At 40.3% G+C, this 23312-nt stretch overlaps 1 long non-coding RNA gene across 1 annotated transcript; it reads right to left on the bottom strand.

Annotated features, from left to right (window-relative positions):
- Nucleotides 1-218: 218 nt before the first annotated feature.
- LOC111763504 (uncharacterized) lies at nt 219-6665 on the bottom strand. The gene is made up of 2 exons (XR_002796367.3): nt 6100-6665; nt 219-1592 (listed from the first exon to the last, which is right to left on the bottom strand). It is a non-coding gene; the product is annotated as an uncharacterized lncRNA (long non-coding RNA).
- Between the last annotated feature and the right edge of the window lie 16647 nt (nt 6666-23312).

Consider the following 23312-nt stretch of genomic DNA (forward strand, 5'->3'; position numbering starts at 1 on the left):
ATGGGTCAAGGAGGCCCGGGGCTTGAACCGCGGACCTCCCATGTGGTAGACGGACGCCCTAACCACTGGGCCAAAGTCCGTTTCCCAATAAGTTCTTGAATACAGAAAATAGATGGGTTTATAAGAAAATTTATTGTGACAATCTTTGCCTTTTAACTGGAGAGCTTAGTCCATTTACATTTATTTTGATAATTGATATATTTGGATTTCTTCTACCATTTTCTTTTGTGCTTTCTAGTTGTTTCTCTTTTTCTATGTTCTTTTTTCCTTTCTTGCCTTCTTTGGATTTGAGTGGTGTTTTTTCCCCCCTCATTATATCTTGTATCCCTTCTTCTGGTTTCTTTTTGGATTATTTATTTATTTCTCTCCCCTTCCCTCCCCCAGTTGTCTGCTCTCTGTGTCCATTTGCTGTGTGCTCCTCTGTGTCCGCTTGTATTCTTGTCAGCAGCACCGGTAATCTGTGTCTCTTTTTGTTGCGTCATCTTGTTGCGTCAGCCCTCCATGTGTGCGGCGCCACTCCTGGACAGGCTGCACTTTTGTTGCATGGGACAGCTCTCCTTACTGGGTGCACTCCTCACACGTGGGGCTCCCCAACACGGGGTACACCCCTGTGTGGCACGGCACTCCTTGTGCGCATCAGCACTGTGCATGAGCCAGCTCATCACATGGGTCAGGAGGCCCTGGGTTTGAACCCTGAACCTCCCATGTGGCAGGTGGATGCTCTATCAGTTGAGCCAAATTTGCTTCCCCTCCTTTTGGTTTCAAGACCATTTTGTTTCTAATCTTTTTAGTGGTTACCCTTAAAATTTAAGGTGCATACTGAATTTAACAAAATTTAAAGTTAATCAGTAGCTTTACTCTCCTTACACATAGCACAAAAACTTTAAAATGTTTTTATTCTAATCATTTCTTTAGCAAATTAAAAGTTATTCTTGCCCAATAATTTAGGGATTTTAAAAAATCCCACAAATAAGATCTTATTTTTACTCTATAGAATCAATATTTGTTTAGATTTGCCCACATATTTACTACTTCCCTTGCTCACCATTCCCTCTTACATCTCATACCTTCCATATGAGGTTGCTTTTCTTCTGCTGGAAGCACATTCTTTTTTTCTTTTTTTAAAGGTTTATTTATTTATTTCTCTCCCCATCCCCCGCCTCTGCAGTTGTCTGCTCTCTGTGTCCATTCGCTCTGTGTTCTTCTGTGTCCGCTTGTATTCTTGTCAGCAGCACTGAGAATCTGTGTCTCTTTTTGTTGTGTCATCTTGCTGCATCACCTCTTCATGTGTGTGGCGCCGCTTCTGGGCTGCGCTTTCTTCATGCAGGGCGGCTCTCCATACGGGGTGCACTCCTTGTGCGTGGGGCTCCCCTACACGGGGGACACCCCTGTGTGGCACGGCACTCCTTGCGTGCATCAGCGCTGTGTGTGGGCCAGCTTACCACATGGGTCAGGAGGCCCTGGGTTTGAACCCTGGACATTCCATATGGTAGGCAGATGCTCTATCAGTTGAGCCAAATCCGTTTTCCAGCACATTCTTTTAGAAGTTCCTTTAGTGCAGGTTTTAAAGTGGTAAACTCAGTATTTGTTGCCTGGGGAAAAAAATATTTATTTTACATTCACTCTTGAAAGGCAGTTTCACTAGAGAGACAATTATACATTGAAAATTATTTTATTTATATATACCAAAGACATTATTTCATGTCCTCTGACTTTATTATTGCTCCTGAGGAGTCAGCCCTCAGACTAACTGATCTGAATTACAATGATTTATTTTCATGTTTATTTGTTTAGTTTCTATCTTCTTGATGAGCTCCATTAAGGCAGGGATCCTGACTGTTTTACGTACTCCTTTTATCTAGCAATTGGATTTTTTAAACAGTAGTTTTACTAAGATATGGTTCACATATCACACAGTTCACCCATACAACATGTACAATTCAATGGCTTTTAGTACATTCATAGAGTTGTGCAATATCACCACAATTAATTTTACAATATTTTATCACCCCACAAAGAAACCCATTATCCATCCCTAGATAATCACTAATCTACTTTCTCTATATATAGATTTGCTTTTTCTGGACATTTAATAAAAATGGAATCTTAAAATAGATGGTCTTTTGTGACTGATTTCTTTCACTTAGCATAGTATTTTTTAGGGTTCATCTACATCATGGGATGAATTAGTAGTTCATTCATTTTATGGTTGAAAAATATTCCATTGCATGTGTACACCACATTTTACTTATCCATTCATCAGTCAATGGCCATCTGGGTTGTTTTTATCTCCTGGTCATTATGCATAATGCTACTATGAACATTTATGCACAAGTTTTTGCAAGGATGTATGTTTTCATTTATTTTGGGTATATACCTAGGAGTAGAATTGCTGGGTCATATGATAACTTCATGTTTAACTTTCTGAGGAAATACCAGATTATTTCCCAAAGTAGCTGCACCATTTTACAGCCCTACCAGCAATAGATGAGGGTTCCAGTTTTTCCACATCCTTGCCAACACTTGGTATTATCTGTTATTTTGATCATAACACTTACTCCTTTTTGCCCATCTTGTACAATGCCTGACACATGGCATGAACTCACATATTTAATGAATAAATTATAAATGACCCTGCTATTATAGCATGTTTTAATTCCCAAATGTATGTTATGGTTATATAGATATAATGGTTACATATACAATATGGCTGAAGTATTATTACATCTGTACCAGTCATTAATTGTCTTATTTTAGATTACACTGCTGTTTTGATAGAAGGTGGGGGAAGGGGGAGAGGAGTGGTTCACTAGTGATGGTCAGAGCTGATAATCTAGACTACTACAGGCTGAATCAGTTCTACAGAACATGTAGATCAATTCTTGTCACTACAGGCCAAGATCTAATTTCTGGATTAAAACAATTACAAAAATCCTTCATTTGCTATGCATCAATGTTCCCAGATATTAATAATACAGCTCTATTTTTCTCAATCACATTTCATTACTTAATTAAGTAGATAATCTAAATTTTAAAAGTCTACATATTTTCTATGGGTCACAAATCTATTTAATTTTAAATGATAAAAAAATGCCAAAACATTTTTCTTTTTCCTGATGACTTCATGGAAAATAGATGATTGCCACCGGACTAGATAATTCATTTATTAGTCAACTACGGCCTTCCCATCAAGGTGACTTGTACTGGAAACAAGATACTTTACATGGCCTGAAAGTCTTGATTCAGGGAAAACAGAAAGAATTACGTTTTAAAAAGGTCATTTTGGCATTTGTTTTGAGGGCTAGAACATACGTGAAAATATATTTATTTAACAGTTTGAAAATATAATTTGTATGCCTCTAACATACCTCCAGATGATACTCAAATTTTGTTTGCCTTGGTTACTATGATTTATAGATCTCTTTCCTGAGTTATAACCAACACCTTGGGACTGTGTCTTTCTTCTAAATATAGTGTAGATTATATTTCCTTAAACGTATGTACCTTATACTTACCCACATGATGCTCATCTACTCTTTTTCTAACCTCTCATACTACCCTTGCAATTGGTCCTCATTGCCTTAAAATGTCCAGGTAACCATGGCCACACTGCTTCTTCATGCTATTCCTTTATTTGGTGATCATAATAAGAGCTTAGCACATTATGAAGTTCTTGATAAATACTGAAATAACAGATTCCATCTTTAATAACCAATAACTACAAGAAACTAATGAAGCAGTTGCCTTTGTGCTTGAATATGGGCAATACAAACTATAATTACTTGCTGCCATGAAATCTACCAGTAAATGACAATATAGCATTAGATGATTTAGAATGTGTGACTCAGCTGCACATCAAGCTGTGAAGTCAGACATGATTTTGACCTGTGTCTAAAAAGGTAGAACAACTGGGCCCAGAAGACAGAGGGCACTTTGTCCCTGAGTGTCCCAGGCAAGGTCTTTGACTTTCTCTCTTGCCCTCCTGGAAAGATCCCAGCTTCCACCTTCTGTCTAATCAGAATTTCCCTTACCTAGCATGCTCTTTCTTACCATCTTTGGACTTCATTATTCTGTAGACAGTTTCAAACCCTGAGAGAAAGAGGAAACATCCCCACTGAAGGATGGCAAATGGCTAGAGAACATGAGTTGTGATGGTGATACCAATAAAAGGCAGGCATGACAGCCACCACTGCGTTGCATGGCACTCCTTGCACATGGCAGCACTGTGCGTGGGCCAGCTCACCACAGGGGTCAGGAGGCCCTGGGTATCTAACCCTGGACCCTCCATATGGTAAGTGGATACTCTATCAGTTGAGCCACAACCGCTTCCCTCCATGACTTTTTAAAATTATAATAAGTTAAGAGCAGAAGAAAAATCGATTATAGGAACACTGGCATGAAGCCTGGGGAGTTTGTTTGAAGACTGTTTACTGTGGGCCTGAAAGTATTTATTTAATCCTTCCCAATTCAACCCCCTGCTGCAGTGGCTCTTCTAGCTTCCTGGATATGACAGGGCTTTAAGCTGCAATGTTTCTGCTCTGTGCGCATTCAGAAAACTGCGCCAAATCTCAAAGTGCTGGTTCTGTCAAGCAATTATTTCACATGTAATTTCCCCCCTTAAGGCCACTGAAGGAAAATAAGGCTGACTTAAAGTAAGTACCATATTGCTTATAATCAATATGATCTAAACCCTTTCACATGGTCCAACTTTGAGAAATGAAAATACCTTTAAAATCCTGTCTTTTAGAAATTATTCATTCATTCAAAAGTATTTACCAAAAATGAAACATGATCCATGCCTTTTAGGGCCTATGGTCTGTGGGGGAGATAGTGATTGATCAAAGGTGCACACAAACAGTGTAAAATTCCAGCCAAGGTCTGTGCTGGCAGGGGGAGGCCCAGGGTGCTTTGAGGGCTAAAACAAGGCAATACAGAGGTCAGGGATAGAAAAAATGGTCATTGAGCTGAGGATTTGAAGCATGACAGGCGCTAAGTAGGCAAAGAAAGAAGGAAAACGTGTTCCATTTAGAGGGAAATGGTGGGCAAATGCCTGTAAATCCATTAAGAGCAAAAGGGTGAGGCACAGCTCAGTCAAAATCCTGTAAGGCCAGTGAGCCCAGCACCAAGGAATAAACAGGGAGGGGGTAGGCGTATGAAGGCGGTGGGGGGAGCAGATAGGGGTAAAACATCATCTCTCTTACAAATCACAACTTTACGCAGTTTAATAGGATTATATCATATCTCCGCCTAAGACCCCTGGTGTCTTCCCATTGCACTGGGAATATAATCCAAACTGCGAGGCCCTTATCCTCCAGAGCCTTCCTCTGTCTCCAGCCTCCTCAGGATCTGCTCCCCCCTTACTCTACAGAGCCCCACAGTCCTGCTTTCCTCCCAATCTCGAAAGCCCCAAGTCTTTCTCTCACGCCGGAATCTTGGTTTTTGCAGGTTCCTTTTTCTGGAAAGTTCTTTGTCCCAGTTTATGCTGGTTCTTTCTTCCCTTTCAGGTCTTAATATCATCTTCCAGGACTCACAGGACTACTAATCTGGAGTCTTTTCTGCCATTATACCTTGCTCTTATCCTCAAGGCCATTTATCAGGATGGATGTAAATTTGCTTGCTCACTTACCTGTTGTGGAGCTTTCATGCTAGACTGCAAAGCCCCCAAGTGCTGGGCCTCTGCCCATTCCTTCTACCTTTTAGACCCAGGCCTAGCACAGTAACTGGCAAGCAGGAGGTGCTCACGACCTTATTGCTCAATGAATTAATACACAAATATCTCCCCCCAATGTTTACATTATTCATTCAACACTTAAGCATTTACCAAACATCTATAATGTGTTGCACACTGTGCCAGGAGCAGGGAATTTTGAGGACAAGGTAACAGGACAAATTAACCAAATCATAGGATTGTAGCCTTTTCCTACTAAAACAGTGTCTTTCAGATGACATGTCTTTACATAAATTCTGGATCTTTGGGATTCCTTCCCCGTTCCCCATGCATCTCCCTTTTGCCCTGTTCCTCTCTAAGATGGTGTTTGGGTGAATGGTGAGGGCTTGCATGAGCCTCACGGCAGCTAGAGAAGGTTCCATGGATCTTACCTTGTCCTCTGTCCTTGCTGGTCTCTGCCAAAGGGAAGCTCATGTGCCCTGGCATCTGCTGAGAGACGGCAGTCCCCAGACACTCACTGCCAGCACCAGACAGGCCCAGCCATTGAGGCTCCATGGTGAAACTATAAACATGGCAGCCCCTTATTCTGTTTTTGGCCCCTGTCAGGCTCCGGAGTCTCTTGGCACTGCTGGGATTTCTCAAGAGAGCTCGTCTGTGAGGACCTCTGTTCCCTGGCAACACGGCAGCTGTGGGGAACGAAGAACTCTACACCAGGCCCATTTGTCTTGCTACTTCCTTCTGCTAATCAAGCATTAAATTTCTGTGTCACGATGGACTTGGACCACACAGAATGTGGCTGTGCCTGGAGTTTGCTCCAGGCCACCCCTGGAAAGTTGGCCATTACCTTTGCTGTATTCCAGGCCCCTCAGTACTAGTCTAGGTTTGTACTGTGACCTCAAGGCTTCACCACAAGAGAGGAGAAATGAAAAACTGACCTCTTCACCCTTAACCCTTTCCTTTCTCCATCTCGCAAGCCCTTGGGGCTAGAAGGCACAGGCTCCCCCCTTTCCTTTGTGGAAGAGATTTTCTCTACATCATATTAAGAGTCCTCTGCTCCCTGCTTCTAGAAACCTACTGGCCCCTCAGGCTTGGTTCTTTATATAAGAACTTGGAATTACCAAAGATAAAAACATGGAAGTATATTATCCACCATCCACAACCCCAAAATAAAAACATTATCTTTGAAAGACTTGTAAGAGAAAAATGGCAAAACTTGGTAACTAGATATTGGGGGGGGGGGGGGGACAGAGGGAGCAGCTGAAAATGATTTAGGTGCATCGTGGGATGGTGATACCTTCAAACGCAGTTGTGACTGTAAGAGGAAGTACAGGTCTGAAGTACAGGGCTCTTCTAAAACATCTAGGTGGCAATGTCGAGTAGGGACGGATATGTGGTTTAGAGCTCTGTGGAGCAGTTAAAACTAGAAATAAGGTTTAGGGATTACCAGGGTGCCCAATGAATGGAAATTGTGGGAGTCAGGGACAGCATGAAGACTTGAGAGCAGTGGGAACTGAGGACCGGATGATGGAGACCACTCACATTAAAGAGCAGGTGGAGGAAAGGGAGTGAGAATGAGGGAGAATAGTCAGCGCTACGAGACCAGAGGAGAGTAACGCTTTGTCAAGATTACTAATAATTGCACACTGCTAAGTCCAATGGTCAATTCTCAATGTTCATTTCACTAGCCTATCAATAGTGTGTAATACAGGGGATCACTCCCTCCTCCTTGAAACGTCTTTCACACTTGGCCTCACTAGTTTCATCCTAATCCCCTAGCACCTCTGTTTCTGTCTTCTTACTGGCTCCTCCTTAGCTCCCTGGTTTCTGAAGGTCAGAGGGCCCCAAAATTCAATCTCAGGACTTCTAATCTTGAGAACAATCATACCCTTTGAAAATTCTCCCCTAGTGTTATGGCTTAAACATTCTCTATAGGTCCAGGACTCACATGTTTATACCTCCAGCCCATACCTCTCTCTGAGGTCCAAACTGTCTACTCAGCATCTCCACTGGGTCATCTTTCAGGCAGCTGACACCTAATGTCAAAAATCAACCTCCTGATCTCCCCTGCAAGGCTGTTCTAAGTTTTCCCATCTCAGCAAAGGGCTATTCCATCTTCAGACTGCTCAGGTCAACAGCCTCGGACTTATCCTTGATAATTCTTTTTCTCTCTCTCCCACATCTAATCTCTCAGGAAACTGTGTGGAATTTATCTTCAAAACATACTAAAATCTGACCACATTTTATCAACTTCATTTCTACCACCCTCTACAACTCTCCATCCATCATCTCTCACCTGGAATTCTGAGATCGCCTCCCACACGGTCTCTTCTTCACCATTTGGTTCCTTACAGTCAATTCTCCCCATGCAGACTGAGTATGCCTATTAAAAATGGTAGTCAGAGCATGTCCCTTCTCAGCTCCAAGTTCTTTAACATCTTCCCGTGTCACAAAAGCAAAAGCCAACATCCTTACAACAGCCTACACAGCCCTAATCCACATCTCTCTCTCTTTCCTAACTCACCGTTGACTACTCACCCTCTTACTCATGCAGCAACAACCACATTGACGTCCGCCCTGCTCCTCAAAAATGCCAATGCTCCCACCTCAGGGTCTTTGCCCTTGCTGTTTCCTCTGTCTGGAAGAGTCTTCTCCCAAGGATCTACATGACTCACTCTTTCACTTCCTGCACTTCTTGCTCAAACATCACCCTCACTGTGAGGCTGTCCATGACCCTCCTACTTAAAACTGAACCATTCCTGCTCCCTATCAACCTCCCCTGATTTGCCTTTCAGATAAGCATTATGGAGATATAATTTATATAAAATGAAATGTACACGCTCTTGGAGTATGACTTGATGCATCTTGATAAATGTACACATCCGTGTGACCACCATCACAGCTAAGATATAGAACAGTTCCATCAAACCAGAAGGTTCCCTGTGTCCCACTCCAGTAAGTCCCAACCAACCATCCCTGGATCAAGGCAACCAGTGATCTTCTTTCTATTATGATAGATTTGATTTGTCTTCCCTGGAGGAGTTTCATGTATTAATAAACGGAGTCATACAGAATGCACTCTTTTGTGCCTGGCATCCTTTACTCAGCATGTTTTAAAAATTCATCTATGTGGTGTTGTGTCAGCTGGACCCTGAGCCTCAGCAGAGTTGCAACACCTACTCTCTGGTTCGTTGGATGTACCCAGGTCAGCTGACAGGAAGGTAACCACCACACCAGGGGACGAGAGTGTCTACAACGGCAAGCAGGAGAATTGCATCTATCAGCCACGTGGGATCTAAGCCCCCTCTCGATTTAGAGGTGGAGTGGACATCACCATCCCAGGGTCCACAGGATGGAGGAGTATAATATGGATTGGAGTGCACTTGCTGGTATTGTACTATAGAAATGTTGTGACTCTAGCAATGGGAGAAATTGTAGCATTGATGTGGAGACAGTGATGTGGAGTTGCTGAGGGCAGGGAGAGGGAGGAAGAGGTGAGATATGGGGCATTTTCGGGACTTGGAGTTGTTCTGAATGATACTGCAGGGACAGATGCAGGACATTTTTTATCCTGCCATACCCCACTGGATGGATTGTGGGAGGGTGTGAACTACAATGTAAACTGTGGTCCATGCGGTGTGGCAGTGCTCCAGGGTGTATTCACCAAACGCAATGAATGTGCCTCACTGATGAAAGGGGATGTTGATGTGGGAGGAGCAGGAGTGGGGATGGGTAGTGGGGTATATGGAAACCTTCTATTTTTTTTTTATCCTGCCCCCCTTTGTGACTTTTTGCGTGCTGTCTGCTCTCTGTGTCCATTCGCTGTGCATTCTTCTGTGTCTGTACTTATTTATTTCCCCTCCCCCTTTGCAGCTTGCTTGCTGTCTGCTCACTGTGTCCATTTGCTGTGCACTCTTTTGTGTTTTCGCTTGTCTCTCTTTTTTTGGTTGCGTCACCTTGCTGAGTTGGCTCTCTGTGGTGCCTGTGGGCTGGGCAGTGCTCTGCGGCACTTCCGGGCCAGGCGGCACTCCATGGCGCCTGTGGGCCAGGTGGCGCTCTGCAGCATGCGGGCAAGACTGCCTTCACAAGGAGGCCTCAGGACACGAAGCCAGGGTCTCCCATATGGTAGATGGGAGCTCATCTGATTGAGCCACAGCCGCTTCCCTTATGTTTTTTAATGTAATGTTTTGTGTGATCTATTTATCTTTTTAAAAAGAGCTAATAAAAAATTTTTGCTATTTAAAAAAAATTCATCTATGTTGTGCATATAAATAATTTGTTCCTTTGTATTCCAAAGTAATATTTCACTGAATGGATACATCACAATTTATTTATCCATTCACCTGTGGATGGACATTTGGATTGTTTCTAGTTCTTCAGCTATTATTTATGAATAAAGACACCATGAACATTTGTGTACAAGTCTCTGTGTGGACCTAGGTTTTCACTGCTCTTGAATAAACACTCACAAGTGGAGTTCCTGTGTGATAACTGTATGTTTAACTTTAAAAGAAACTTTCATGCTGTTTTCCAAAGTGGTCATACCATGTTATATTACTCTCAACGCTGTATGAGCGTTCCAGTTACTCCACATTCTTACCAATACTTGCTGTTGTTATGCTTTTGTTTTTGTTTTTCAATTTTAGCCATTCTATGACTTGTGTTTTTCCTATTGCATTATAAAAATCAATTGACCATATTTTGACAGTGCTCTTTCATAGTTTGTAAAAAAAGTCTTAGAACAATTCAAGATGTTGGTAGTAGGGTGATATATGGGAGCCCTGTATGATGATACACATGTTTGTTTTGTAAGCTCACAACTTTTACTGTACACTTATTGTTTATTTATGTTCGTGTATGAATTATATACTTCAATAAAATTTTGTTTTTTAAAAAATCAATTGACCCAGATTTGTGATGACTTCTGGGGAAGATGGCAGAGTAAGATGCTCCAGGACTCAGTCCTTCCACCAAAACAACTATTCAACAGGCAGGAACTGTCTGAAATAACTATTTTGAAATTCCAGAAGCCAAAAGAACACTGTATGGCATCCAGGGAAGAACGGGAGAAAGAGGCTGATAAATTACGGTAAAGAACTGTAAACCGCTCTCTCCACGTGGCAGCTACCAGTGCCCATCCCCCGCTCTTGCAGCAGACTCCCGTGGGGTCCAGACCCTGGCTAGCTTTGCTGACAGAAAAGGACATAAAAACCTGCTTCCCCAAGAACAGGGGTGTACATGGCTGATCACTGATCACGGCTTTTGATTAGCGAACTTGGATCATTTCGGTCGCTGGTTCCCAGCTCTGAGGGTAGCTATTACTTCAGCACGCCTGGACAAAGGTGGTGGCAGCCATTGTTTCAGCCCTCCCCGGACAGGGGTGAAGGTGGTGGAGATTCAAAGACACAGCACTTCACGAGAGCTGCGAGAGAAGTCAGCTGAAGTGCTGCATTTCCTGGAGGCCAGGAAAGCTCAGCTTTGGGAGCCATCAGGAAAGGTGTTGGCGCCCTTCCTGACCCCTCCACAGGGCACTCTGGGAGCTGGTCTGCACCCCCTTTGTGGGTTCCTGGCCCTGTTTTGGCTAGGAAAGATCAAATTGGGAAAGTCCTCCCAGAACTTGCCTTCCAGGCAAAAGCAGCGTGAGAAAATGAAAGGAATGAGAAAAACTATAGCAGCTGACAGTCTGGGACAAAGGTCTGCTAGCTTCAGGTACCCAGAAGAGGGAGGTTTGTCCACTGGGAAACAGAAGGGACAACCGAACTCCTATAAACAGAGGAGCTCCAAAACAACTAATGAGCAAGACAGAGGCCCAGCTGTCACCCTGGGCAGACCTTCCTGATTGGAGAGCTGAGGCTCAAGAAAAGCTCTGTCTTATCACCAGCTGGTTACAAAAGCAACAAACAGACATCCCAGAGTTAAATTTTTAAATATTAAAATGTACAGTGTGCTGCCGGCAGATGTGAGTGAAGAAGGAAAAGGATTTAATCTTAGTGTAGCCATGGGCAGAACCACTGAGGATTGCTGTATACGTTTTAACATTAAAGATAATAATAAGGGATGTGGCTCAAGCACTCGCACACCTGCCTCCCACATGGGGGGCCCCATTCAGTTCCTGGTGCCTCCTGAATAAACAAAAGCAAACAACAAGCAAAACAGACAGGAAAACTAACTCAAGGAAGCCAGTGTGGCCCAGTGGTTGAGTGCTAGCTTCCCAAACAGGAAGTCCTGGGTTCAACTCCTGGCCCCAAGTACCTCAAAAAAAAAAAAAAAAAAAAAAAAAAGAAAGAAAGAAAATATAATAATAATATGATAACAAGAGCTAACATTAAGCATCTTTCATGCTCCGCTATATTAAGTTCTTTCCATACATTAATTCATTTGGGTACAAAGCGATGCATGCAATCCCCTTTAACTCCATCTCTCAGGTGAGAGCCCTAAGACTCAGAGAAATTAATAACTCGAGCATCCAGAGGTTCTGAGGGGACAGGGAGGGAAGAATAGGTGGAACATGAGTCATTTTTGGGGACATTGGAATTGTTCCTCATGGTATTGCAATGATTGATACAGGCCGCTATATATTTTGTCAAAACCTATAAAATTTTATGGTTCAAAGTATAAACCATAATGTAAACTATAGGCCATGGTTAGTAGCAGTGCTTCAATGTTTGTTCATCAATTGTAACAAATGTATCACACTAACGAAAGATGTTATTAATAGGGGAAAATGTGAGTGGGGGTGTGATGGGGTATATGGGAATCCCCTGTATATTTGACGTAACTTTTCTGGAATCAAAAACTTCTTTAAAACATAAGTTAAAAAAACAAATATAATGTGCAACAAAAGAGTACTAGACAAAGAAATAAGAAATGATGGCCCATCCAAAGGAAGAGGATAAAAAAATAAAATAAACACCAACAAGAATGTGGACATACCAACGCCTTCAAAAAATTGTCTTAAAAATGCTTAAGGAGATGAAGGAAAGTACAGAGAAAACTACAGGATATCAGGAAAACAGTGAATGAACACCATGAGAACCTAAGTAAAAAGACAGAAAGGAACAAAACAGAACTATTGAAATAAAAAGGAACAAAACAGAACTATTGAAATTAAAGACCACTATAACTGAAATGAAAAATGCCCAGGAAGGTTTCAAGAGCAGTTTGGAGCTGGTAGAAGAATCAGTGAACTTGAAGACAAGACACTTGAAATTAGTCAGGCTGAGTAGCAGAAGAAAAAGAAATATTAAAAGTGAAAATAGCCTAAGATAGCTATGGGACACCATCAAGCACACCAAAATATGCATTAGGGAAATCCCAAATGGAGAAGAAAGTGAGAAAGGGGCAGAAGGAATAGTCAAAGAAATAATGAAAACACTCTTCCCCAAATCAGCAAAAGACATGGATATGCACATCTGAGAAGCTCAGAGAACACCAAACAGTATTAGCACAGAGGAAAACACACCCCATCATATATTTGATATTACACTGTCAAATACAAAAGACAAGGAGATGATTCTGAAAGCTGCAAGAGAAAAGCAACATGTAACATACAAGGGAGCCCTATTAAGATTGAGTGCCGATTTCCCATCAGAAATCAAGGAGGCAAGAAGGCAGTGGGTTGAAATACTTAAAGTGCTGAAGGAAAAGAATTGCCAGCCAAGAGTTTTATAACCTGGTGAGATTCTTTTTCAAAAATAAGGGAGAGATTAAGACATTCTCAAGTAAAGAAAAGCTGAGGGAGTACACCATCACTAGACCTTCCCTACAAACAATGCTAAAGGGATTTCTTCAGACTGAATGAAAGGACACTAGACAGTGGTTCAAAGCAGCTTAATGAAACAGAGACCTGCAGTAAAGGCAACCATTTTAGTGATTATAAATGCCAGTATTAATGTATTGTATTCTTTGGTATGCAACTTCACTTCTTACTTCCTACAGGTGCTAAAATGCAAATGCATAAAAAGTAATGATAAATCTAGTTTTTGGGGGCACACAATATATGAAGATATATATTTATCATGAAAGTAAAAAGACAGCCTAACAATGCGAGAAAATATTTGGAAACCACATAACTTATAAAATACATATTAAGTATATATTAAAATCCTTCAACTTAACAACAAAAAAACAAACAGCACAATTTAAAAATGGGCAAAAGACTTGAACAAACATCACTCCAAAGAAGATATACAAATGACCAGAAAGCATATGAAAAGATGCTCAAAGTCATTAGCCATCAGGAAAATGCTAATCAAAACCACAATGAGATAGCATTTCATACACCCATTAGAATGGCTGCTATTAAAAAATCTGAAAATAACAAGTATTGGAGAGGATTCAGAGAAACAGGAAGGCTCATTCATTGCTGATGGCAATGTAAAATGGTACAGCTGTTGTGGAAGACAATTTGGCAGTTCCTCAGATAGTTAAGTATAGAACTACCATATGACCCAGCAATCCTGCTACTAGGAGTATACCTCAAAGAATTGAAGGCAGGGGCTCGAAAGATATTTGCACACCGATGTTCATAGCGGTATTATTAACAATTGCCAAAAGATGAAGCAACCCAAGTGTCCAGCAATGGATGAATGGATAAATAAAATGTGGTATATACATACAATGAAATATTTTTCAGCTATAAAAAGGAATGAAGTCCTGATACATGCAACCACATGTATGAACCCTGAAGACATCAAGATGAGTGAAATAAGCCAGCTGCAAAAGGACAAATACATGATCTCACTAATTTGAAACAATTAGAGTAAAAAAAGTTATAGAGCCAGAATCTAGAAAATAGATTACCAGGGGACAGGGTGGGGATAAGGAATGGGAAGTTGAGGCTTAATATGTACAGCATTCCTATTTGGAATGATGGAAATTATTAGTAATGGATGGTGGTGATGGTAGCACAACATTGTGAATGTAATTAATAGCACTGAAATATGTATCTGAATATGATAATAAGGGGAAATGTTAGATTATATATATGGTAACAATTAAAACTATTAAAAAACTATACTACATAGTGAATCCCAAGTTAAACCCATGAAATTTAATTAATATTACAAATATAAAATTGTGCTATCATGAATGGTAACAAATATTCCATACCAATAGTGGTGGGGTGGTATATGGGAATCCTGTTATTTTATGCCTGATTGTTCTGTAAACCCACAATTTCTCTAATAATGAAATTTAAAAAGAAAATACCAATTGGCCATAAGTACATGGGTCTATTTTAGTACACTCTATACTGTTCCATTGATCTATATGCCTAACATTACACCAATACCACATTGTCTTGATTACTGTAGCTTTATATTAAATCTTTTTTTTTTTTAGATTTTATTTCTCTCCTCTTCCCTCCCATTGTCTGCTCTCTGTATCCATTTGCTGCGTGTTCTTCTGCATACACTTGCATTATCTGGCAGCACTGGGAAACCGCGTCTCTTTTTTGTTGCATCATCTTGCTGCATCAGCTCTCCATGTGTGCGGCACCACTCCTGGGCAGGCTGTGCTTTTTTCATGCAGGGCAGCTCTCCTTGCAGGGCACACTCCTTGCATGTGAGGCACAAGGGTGCCCCTGCATTGCACGGCACTACTTGTGTGCTGCAGCACTGCGTGTGGACCAGCTCATCACACAGGTCAGGAGGCCCTGGGGTCCGAACCCCAGACCCTCCATGTGGTAGATGGATACTCTATCAGTTGAGCCACGTCGCTTCCCTATATTAAATCTTGGGGAAACGGACTTTGGCCCAGTGGTTAGGGCGTCCGTCTACCATATGGGAGGTCCGTGGTTCAAACCCCGGGCCTCCTTGACCCGTGTGGAGCTGGCCATGCGCAGTGCTGATGCGTGCAAGGAGTGCCGTGCCACGCAGGGTGTCCCCCGTGTGGGGGAGCCCCACGCGCAAGGAGTGCGCCCGTGAGGAAAGCCGCCCAGCGTGAGAAAGAAAGAGCAGCCTGCCCAGGAATGGCGCCGCCCACACTTCCCGTGCCGCTGACGACAACAGAAGCAGACAAAGAAACAAGACGCAGCAAATAGACACCAAGAACAGACAACCAGGGGAGGGGGGGGGAAATTAAATAAATAAATAAATCTTTAAAAAAAAAAAAAATCTTGAAATCAGATAATATAAGTCCTCCAACTTTGTTCTTGATTTTCCAAATCATTCAGACTTTTGTAGGCCCTTTGCATTTCCATATAAATTTTAGGATCAGCTTGTCAATTTCTACAAAAAGCTTTCTGGAATTGTAATTAGGGCTGCATTGTATCTACAAACAAATTTGGAAATAATTGACATGTTAAAAATATTGAGTCCTCCCATTATGAAAATGGTTATCTTCCAATTTATTTATATCTTTAAAAATTTCTCTCCACCAGAGGTTCTAAGGGGAGGGAGAGGGACAAATAGGTGCAACATGGGGTCATTTTGGGGACACTGGAATTGTCCTGCATGACATTGTGATGATAGATACAGGCCATTATACATTTTGTCAAAACCTATAAAAGGTGGAGTGCAAAACATAAGCTATAATGTAAACTAATGTCCATGCCTAGTAGCAACGCTTCAACATGTATTCATCAATTGTAACAAATGTACCACATTAATGAAGTATACTGTTAATGTGGGAAAGGGTGGGAGGGGTAGGAGGTGGGGTATATGGAATCCCCTGTATATATATTTTAAAATATTTATTTATTTCTCCCCCCTCCCTCCATTGTATGCTCTCTGTGTCCATTTACTGCGTGTTGTTTCTCCTCTGTGTCTCTTTGTTGCGTCATCTTGCTGCATCAGCTCTCTGTGTTGGCCGGCACTCCTGCACAGGGCGGCACTCGGCGTGGGCCAGCTCACCACATGGACCAGCTTACCTTCACCCAGAGGCCCTGGGTATCGAACCCTAGACCTATGGCAGACGGGAGTCCAATTGCTTGAGGCCCATCTACTTCCCCCCCTATATTTTTATTTAACATTTATGTAATCTGAAGCTTCTTTTAAAAAAATTTTTTTTCATTTCTCTCCAAAAATTGTGGCATTTTCTGTATACACATTTTATGCATATTTTGTTAAGATTATCCCTGAGTAGCTCATAATTATTGAAGCTATTGTAAGTGGCAATTTTTATTTGTATTTCTAATTATTCATTGCTAGTACACAGAAATTCAATTGATCCTTGTATATTGACCTTGTATCCTGCAACCTTACTAAACTCACTATTTACTTATAACAGTTTTTGGTAGACTCCTTAGGATTTTCTATTTATAAGGTCATGTTGTCCATGAATAAAAATAGTTTTACATCTTTCCAATCTGTATGCCTTGTATTTCTTTGCCTTCCTCTATTGCACAGGCTAGGACTTCCAGTACTATGTTGAATAGGAGAGGTGAGAGTGGACGTGTCTTATTTCCCCTTCTCAGGGAAAATAACAGTTTTCCCACTGAGTATGCTGTTAGTTGCAGGTTTTTTGTAATTGTCCTTGAAGTTAGAACGTTTTGCTTCTATTCCCAGATTCCCAGTTTGCTTAGTGTTCATGAATGGGCATTAAATTTTACCAAAAGCTTTTTTTTTGTTTTTGTTTTTTTTTTTTTGCATTTCTTCTGATATTGTACTGAAAAGAGTTAACATAGCAGGTCTGAGTTTTCTATCCTTAGAAAGTCCTGCTTGCAAATTTGGCCTTTGGCTGGCATCTAGGAACTTAGATTTAGGGAGGGTTCCCACCATTCTTAAAAATGGTAAGAGAGGCTCACTGTGCTTAAACTCTGTACAAATAAACCGGTTTCTGCTAAACACCTGTTTTCCTTTTTGGGTCTGAAATTTGGATACATGCCAGGCAGAGGGTGCCTACACGACCAGCTCACAGTAAAAATGCTAGACACTGAGTCCCCAGTGAGCTTCCTTGTAGATAACCTTTTACATTTGTTGTGCCAATTCGTTGCTTGAGGATTAAGCTCATTCTATGTGTCTCCACTGGGAGATGATGCTAGGAAGTTTGCACTTGGTTTCCTCCAGACTTTGCCCCCTGTGCTTTTTCCCTTTGCGATTCTGCTTTATATTTTTTCACCATAATAAACTTTAGCATGTGTATGACTGTGTGTTGAGTTCTGTAAGTCCTAGTGAATCATTGAATCTGGATGTGGTCTTGCGGACCCTTGACATAGATATCATTTTGTTTTTCTCCTTTATTCTGTGAATTACATTGATTAATTCTGAAGATCAAACCAACCTTGAATTCCTAGAATGAACTCTGCTCGGTTTTATCCTCTCTCTATTGTTTCAGATTCTATTTGCTAATATGTTATTAACAATTTTGCCTCTATGTTAATAAGGGATATTGGTATGTGATTTTATTTATAATAACATGTCTGGCTTAGGTGTCAGGGTAATGCTGCCCTTATAAAATGAGCTGGGAAGTACTAGCCCTCCCTCTGTTTTAAAGTTCATGTAGGATTGGTATTACTTCTTCCTTAAATATTTGATAGAATTCTCCAATGAAGCCATCTGGGCCTAGTATTTTCTTTGCTGGAATTTCTAAAATTACCAATTTAATTTCTTCAATAGATAGAAGGCTGTTAAGATTTTCTATTACTTCTTGAATCAGTATTAGTAATTCACGTCTTTCAAGGAAGTTGTTTATTCCATCTAAGTTGACTAATTTTTTTTTAAAGATTTATTTTTTATTTATTTCTCTCCCCTCCCCCCACCGCACCCCCCCTGCCCCGTTGTCTGCTCGCTGTGTCCATTTGCTGCATGTTCTTCTGTGACCGCTTCTATCCTTATCAACGGCACCGGGAATCTGTGTTTCTTTTTTGTTGTTGTTGTTGCGTCATCTTGTTGTGTCAGCTCTCCACGTATGCGGCGCCATTCCTGGGCAGGCTGCGCTTTCTTTCGCGCTGGGCAGCTCTCCTTACGGGGCGCACTCCTTGCACGTGGGGCTCCCCTATGTGGGGGACACCCCTGCATGGCACAGCACTCCTTGCGCGCATCAGCACTGCACATGGGCCAGCTCCACACGGGTCAAGGAGGCCCGGGGTTTGAACCGTGGACCTCCCATGTGGTAGGCGGATGCCCTAACCACTGGGCCAAGTCCACCTCCCTAAATTGACTAATTTATTGGCATTAAGTTGCTCAAAATAGTCTCTTATTATCCTTTTAATATTTGTAAGATTTGTGCTGATGTCCTTTGTGTATTTACAATATTGGTAATTTCTACTTTCCCTCTTTTTTACTTAGATCAGTCTGCCTAGAATTTTATCAATTTTATTAATTTTTCAAAGAACCATCTACTGGTATCATTGATTTTCTCTATTGTTCTATCATTTTCTCTTTTGTTAGTTTCCATGCTTATCTTTACTATTTCATTCTTTATGGTTATGCTTGGATGCTTTAATTTGCTCTTCTTTATCTAGTTTAAGGTGGAAGCTTAGACCATTTAGACCTTTCTTCTTTTCTAATATATGTATTTAATGCTATAAATTCCTCCTCTATACCCAGAATTAACTGAATGTCCAAGTTTGATATATTGTGCTTTTATTTTCTTTCAGTTAAAAATATTTTCTAATTCCCATTATGAGTTTTCTTTGACTCATGGTTATTTAGAAATGCCTTATTTTTCTTAATATTTGTAGATTTTTCAGATAATTTTTTGTATTTCTGTCTTTGTTATTGTTTTTTATTTACTTGATCTTAGCTATGTTGTGGATAACAGAGAATTGGTAGTAGGTAGTGCTGTCCCTTGACTAAAAGCTTCTCAGACACTTAAACTATTTAATTTATTCAGACAGGAAATTTTTTTCATGGCTATTGCAAAAGTAAATTTCAGACATATTTCACATTAATGAAATCTTAATGTTAATATATTGAGTGAAATATTAATGAGTGTTATCTATTAATTTTAAGTTAAACACTTGGATTCTTGTGCTATTTAAAGTTTTGGATTTTAAATCAGCTTTATATAATTTAATTTGAAACTAAAAAATAAATTCTCATGACATGCTAAATTAATGTTCAGTAATATTTTCATCTTTGTTGCTGCTACTAAATCATTTCAGTTCCCCAAAATCAAGTGTGACTTTTTAAAATCCCCCTTAAACTTCAATGAACTTTTCCAGCTAATAGCAAAATTACTTAGTTTCCAATGCAACTACATTAGTTTAGAAACGAAGCATTTTGAGGACACAATCATGTCCCTGGGATATGAGTCAGCTATTTAATTATTATGACTTTAAAGAAAAATGACCCCTTTTCTACTCACTCATTGCATACCCTGATGAGACTCTATATTAAGATTAGAATCATGTGCTGCACAACTGCCTCTCCTATGAATTCAGCAGGAGCTTGGTAAATAATATCAAGACTGAGTCATTTACGGTTGAATGACACAGAATGAAAAATAAATGCCTTTCAGGCAGTTCCTGTTGCCTAATATGGACTAAGAAGCAGACACTTAAACTAAAGAGCCCCACCTGTGATCCAAATGAACCTTTCCCTATAAAGGTGTTGATCTGATTTCCTGATCAAAAAAAAGGAATCCAAAAACACTGTAAATGATCTGTCTGGACCTGAAAATAGGCCTATTTTCTTTTCTCAAAAGCCTTGTTAATGTAAGTCTGCCAAATTTATGTCTTTAATCGTTGAGGGTGTTTTGTTTTGCTTTGTTTTGTTTTAAAGAACTCTAGTTAAGTTGCTCTCTCATCCTATAAAAGATCATAGCTCCCAGATGGCTAAAACGTCTTGCATTGGGAAGCTGGAACAAGGTAACTGAAAGCAGAGAATTTATATTTACAATATGGAAAACAGAACAGGTATTTTTGTGTGTTTTTTTTCCAATGCAACTATCCATTCTAGTGTAACAGCCTAGAACAGTGGTGCCTCATAGACTTTATATCACTAGTCTCTAGGCCTTCTTATCTGAAAAGACAGGTGAAATTGGCATATAATATCTTCTTTCTTTAAGAAGTAAAGAAGGGGAGCAGATGTGGTTCAAGCAGTTGAGTGCCTGCTTTCCACATGTGGTTCAAGCAGTTGAGCACCTGCTTTCCACATGTGAGGTCCCAGGTTTGGTTCTCAGTGCCTTCTAAAACAAACAACAAGCAAAACAACTCTAGAGCAGATACGGCTCAGTGGTTGAGCGCCCGCTTCCTACTTGGAGATCCCAGGCTCAATCCCCATCTCCCAATACTCAAAAAAAGAGAAAAGGAGGTTAAAAATTACAGTTTTCAGATAACTAAAATTAAACTTTAAAGCCATAAAGAAAGGGAGCCCTTTTTTAAGGAAGTGACAACAAGATTTATAAATGGAATGACTCATATGCTGCTTTCAAATTGCAAAACTGATTATGAATCATTGAAGAAAAACTTAAAGTCTCCTAAAATCTGAGTTGTCTTTCAGGAATCGACAACTGTAGCCTCTGTTGTTCATTAACATAATCTTATTCACTAACCTGAAATAACCTTTGTGGTGTTACTAAAATAGATCAATTTTTAGAAAACACTACTTAGAAATATTTGCTTAAAAGCAGATTTGGCTCTGAATTTTTTTGAGTGAATCATAAGAATCTGAATAATAAAAAGAATTATGTTTAGAAAAATTTATTGGACACGTGTTGGATAAAAATAAAGAAATCCCTTATAGTAGAAATCTATATTTCTGAGTCCTTTTTCAGAAGGTAGTTTCCTTGGAAGAAGATGCTCTGTTTAAGTAACAATCTGATAAGGAGAAAGTGGCCTTGACAATTAAGGCTAAATGAAGAAGGGGGAGAAATGTTCAAAATCAGAGGCTTACAAGATGATGCATTATATAAAAACCATTAAAAATAGGTGGAATTCTTTAGAGATCAGAATCTATATTGCATTAGGCTATTTAAGAACTTGAAACTATGAATCTTGTCCTTCAAGCAGTGAAGCTTGGTTGTCACTGTGGGCCCTGAGGGGAGGGGGAGAGAGGAATAGAATGGATGGAAGTGGGGGTAACTGGGGGGCAACGGAAGTGTTCCACAAGTTTGTGCAACGATGGATGTAAGCCATGTTAAATTTCACCAAAATTTTATAAAAGTGTATAGTCTAATTTTATTAAAAAAAAAAAAAAGAACTTGAAACTAATGGATGACCCTAGTATGCTTCCAAGAAATGATGAGTAATGTCCACTCAAACACGATTTTGATCACTAACTTTGTAACAATCTTGCGTTTATTTCTAAGTCCTGGTACAAGTGAAAGGAGGATGGGAGTAGAAAAGTCAATATGTTTTCTAACCTTCTGGAAAGATGGTAGATAGTGAAAGTAGATAAAAATAATATGAGTGTTGGGCTTTTTTTTTTTTTTCATGTTTATTTAAGGGAAGTTTCACTATCAGTACTTGGGAAATTGAAATATAAATAAACAATAAAAATTTATCTAGACCATGTAAATACTATGGGATGGGCTTTACAATTTGGCTTGAAAATCTCCTAAGATTTGCTTGCCTGATTATATGTGATAGTCTTGTTGAACATTAAACTCCAAAATTGGAAAGGTAGTTGAGAAAGCATTCTAAAACCCAATGGCCCTTAGCTCTGAAGTCTATTACTCAAGGGAATTTTTAATTCCCTTGACTTCAGGGTATAGATAAGGTTTTTTTTCCCCTAGGTCTAGAGATGAGTCAGCTTGGGGTGTTTTTCCTCATAGGGCACCCTTGATATAGAGCAAAGAATTTACAACCAGAAGACTTGAGTTTCAATCCCTTTACTGCCACTTGCTACCGTGAGATGTGGGATGTTTTCAACTTCCTGAGCCTTAGTTTCTTCATCTCTGGAATGCACCTGATTAACATCTACCTCTAAGGCTGTGAGGACACCAGGGTAAGATGTGAAGGCATGATGTAGGAACCCCATAACTACTCAGTCAGCATGACTCTTAAAGCTAATGGGAATCCTTATTTTATGTATCTAGTATTCAATGGTTAAAAAACTTTAATTACTCAGAGGAAAACTTTCAGTGCTATTACTGAGGACACTGATTTCAAAGATTGTATTTGTGAAGACAGAATCATGCCTCGTCAACAGATGATTATAAATGCTCACCCACAAATCCTTCCAAACATGTCGGATACCATTAGGCCTAAACCCAAAAGAACAGAAACGGTGTCTTCTTTGTGTTTAAACAATCTTCTACCATGTAAATACTCAGCAAATACTTGTTAAAGTGAGTGGTTTGCCACAAAGAATCTGAATGGATTCCAATGTTTTCCTGCCTTCTTCACTTAGCACATTCCCTTGTGGAAAACATCACTTGTGCAGCTTACAGGATAAGCTGTCGGATTCTTCTGATTTACAGCTTTTTCCTGTGGACGGCTTCTCTGAGAGCTAAAAGCAGGATGTTATGTTCATGTTTGTTTTATTTTTCTCCTCTAGCCAGGAGTTTAAATCAACTTAGATCAAGAAACCAAAATCTCCACTGTGCTTTTTGATCTTTGACTAAAGTTCAGTGCACTGAATACACTCACTGAGAGAGGACACTTTGGCCTTCTCCAGGCTCGATGTGGTGTGATGTGGGGGAGGCCACATTTCAGCTAACGTCTGGGGAGTAGATGTGTCTCCCGGTGAGTCCTAGATGACTCTCATGAGTATTGGGGATCCAAACTTTTGGGTTCCTTTCCAAAAAAAAAGTCATAATT

The sequence above is a fragment of the Dasypus novemcinctus genome, chromosome 9 (genome assembly GCF_030445035.2).
Source record: "Dasypus novemcinctus isolate mDasNov1 chromosome 9, mDasNov1.1.hap2, whole genome shotgun sequence".
Classification (NCBI taxonomy): domain Eukaryota; kingdom Metazoa; phylum Chordata; class Mammalia; order Cingulata; family Dasypodidae; genus Dasypus; species Dasypus novemcinctus.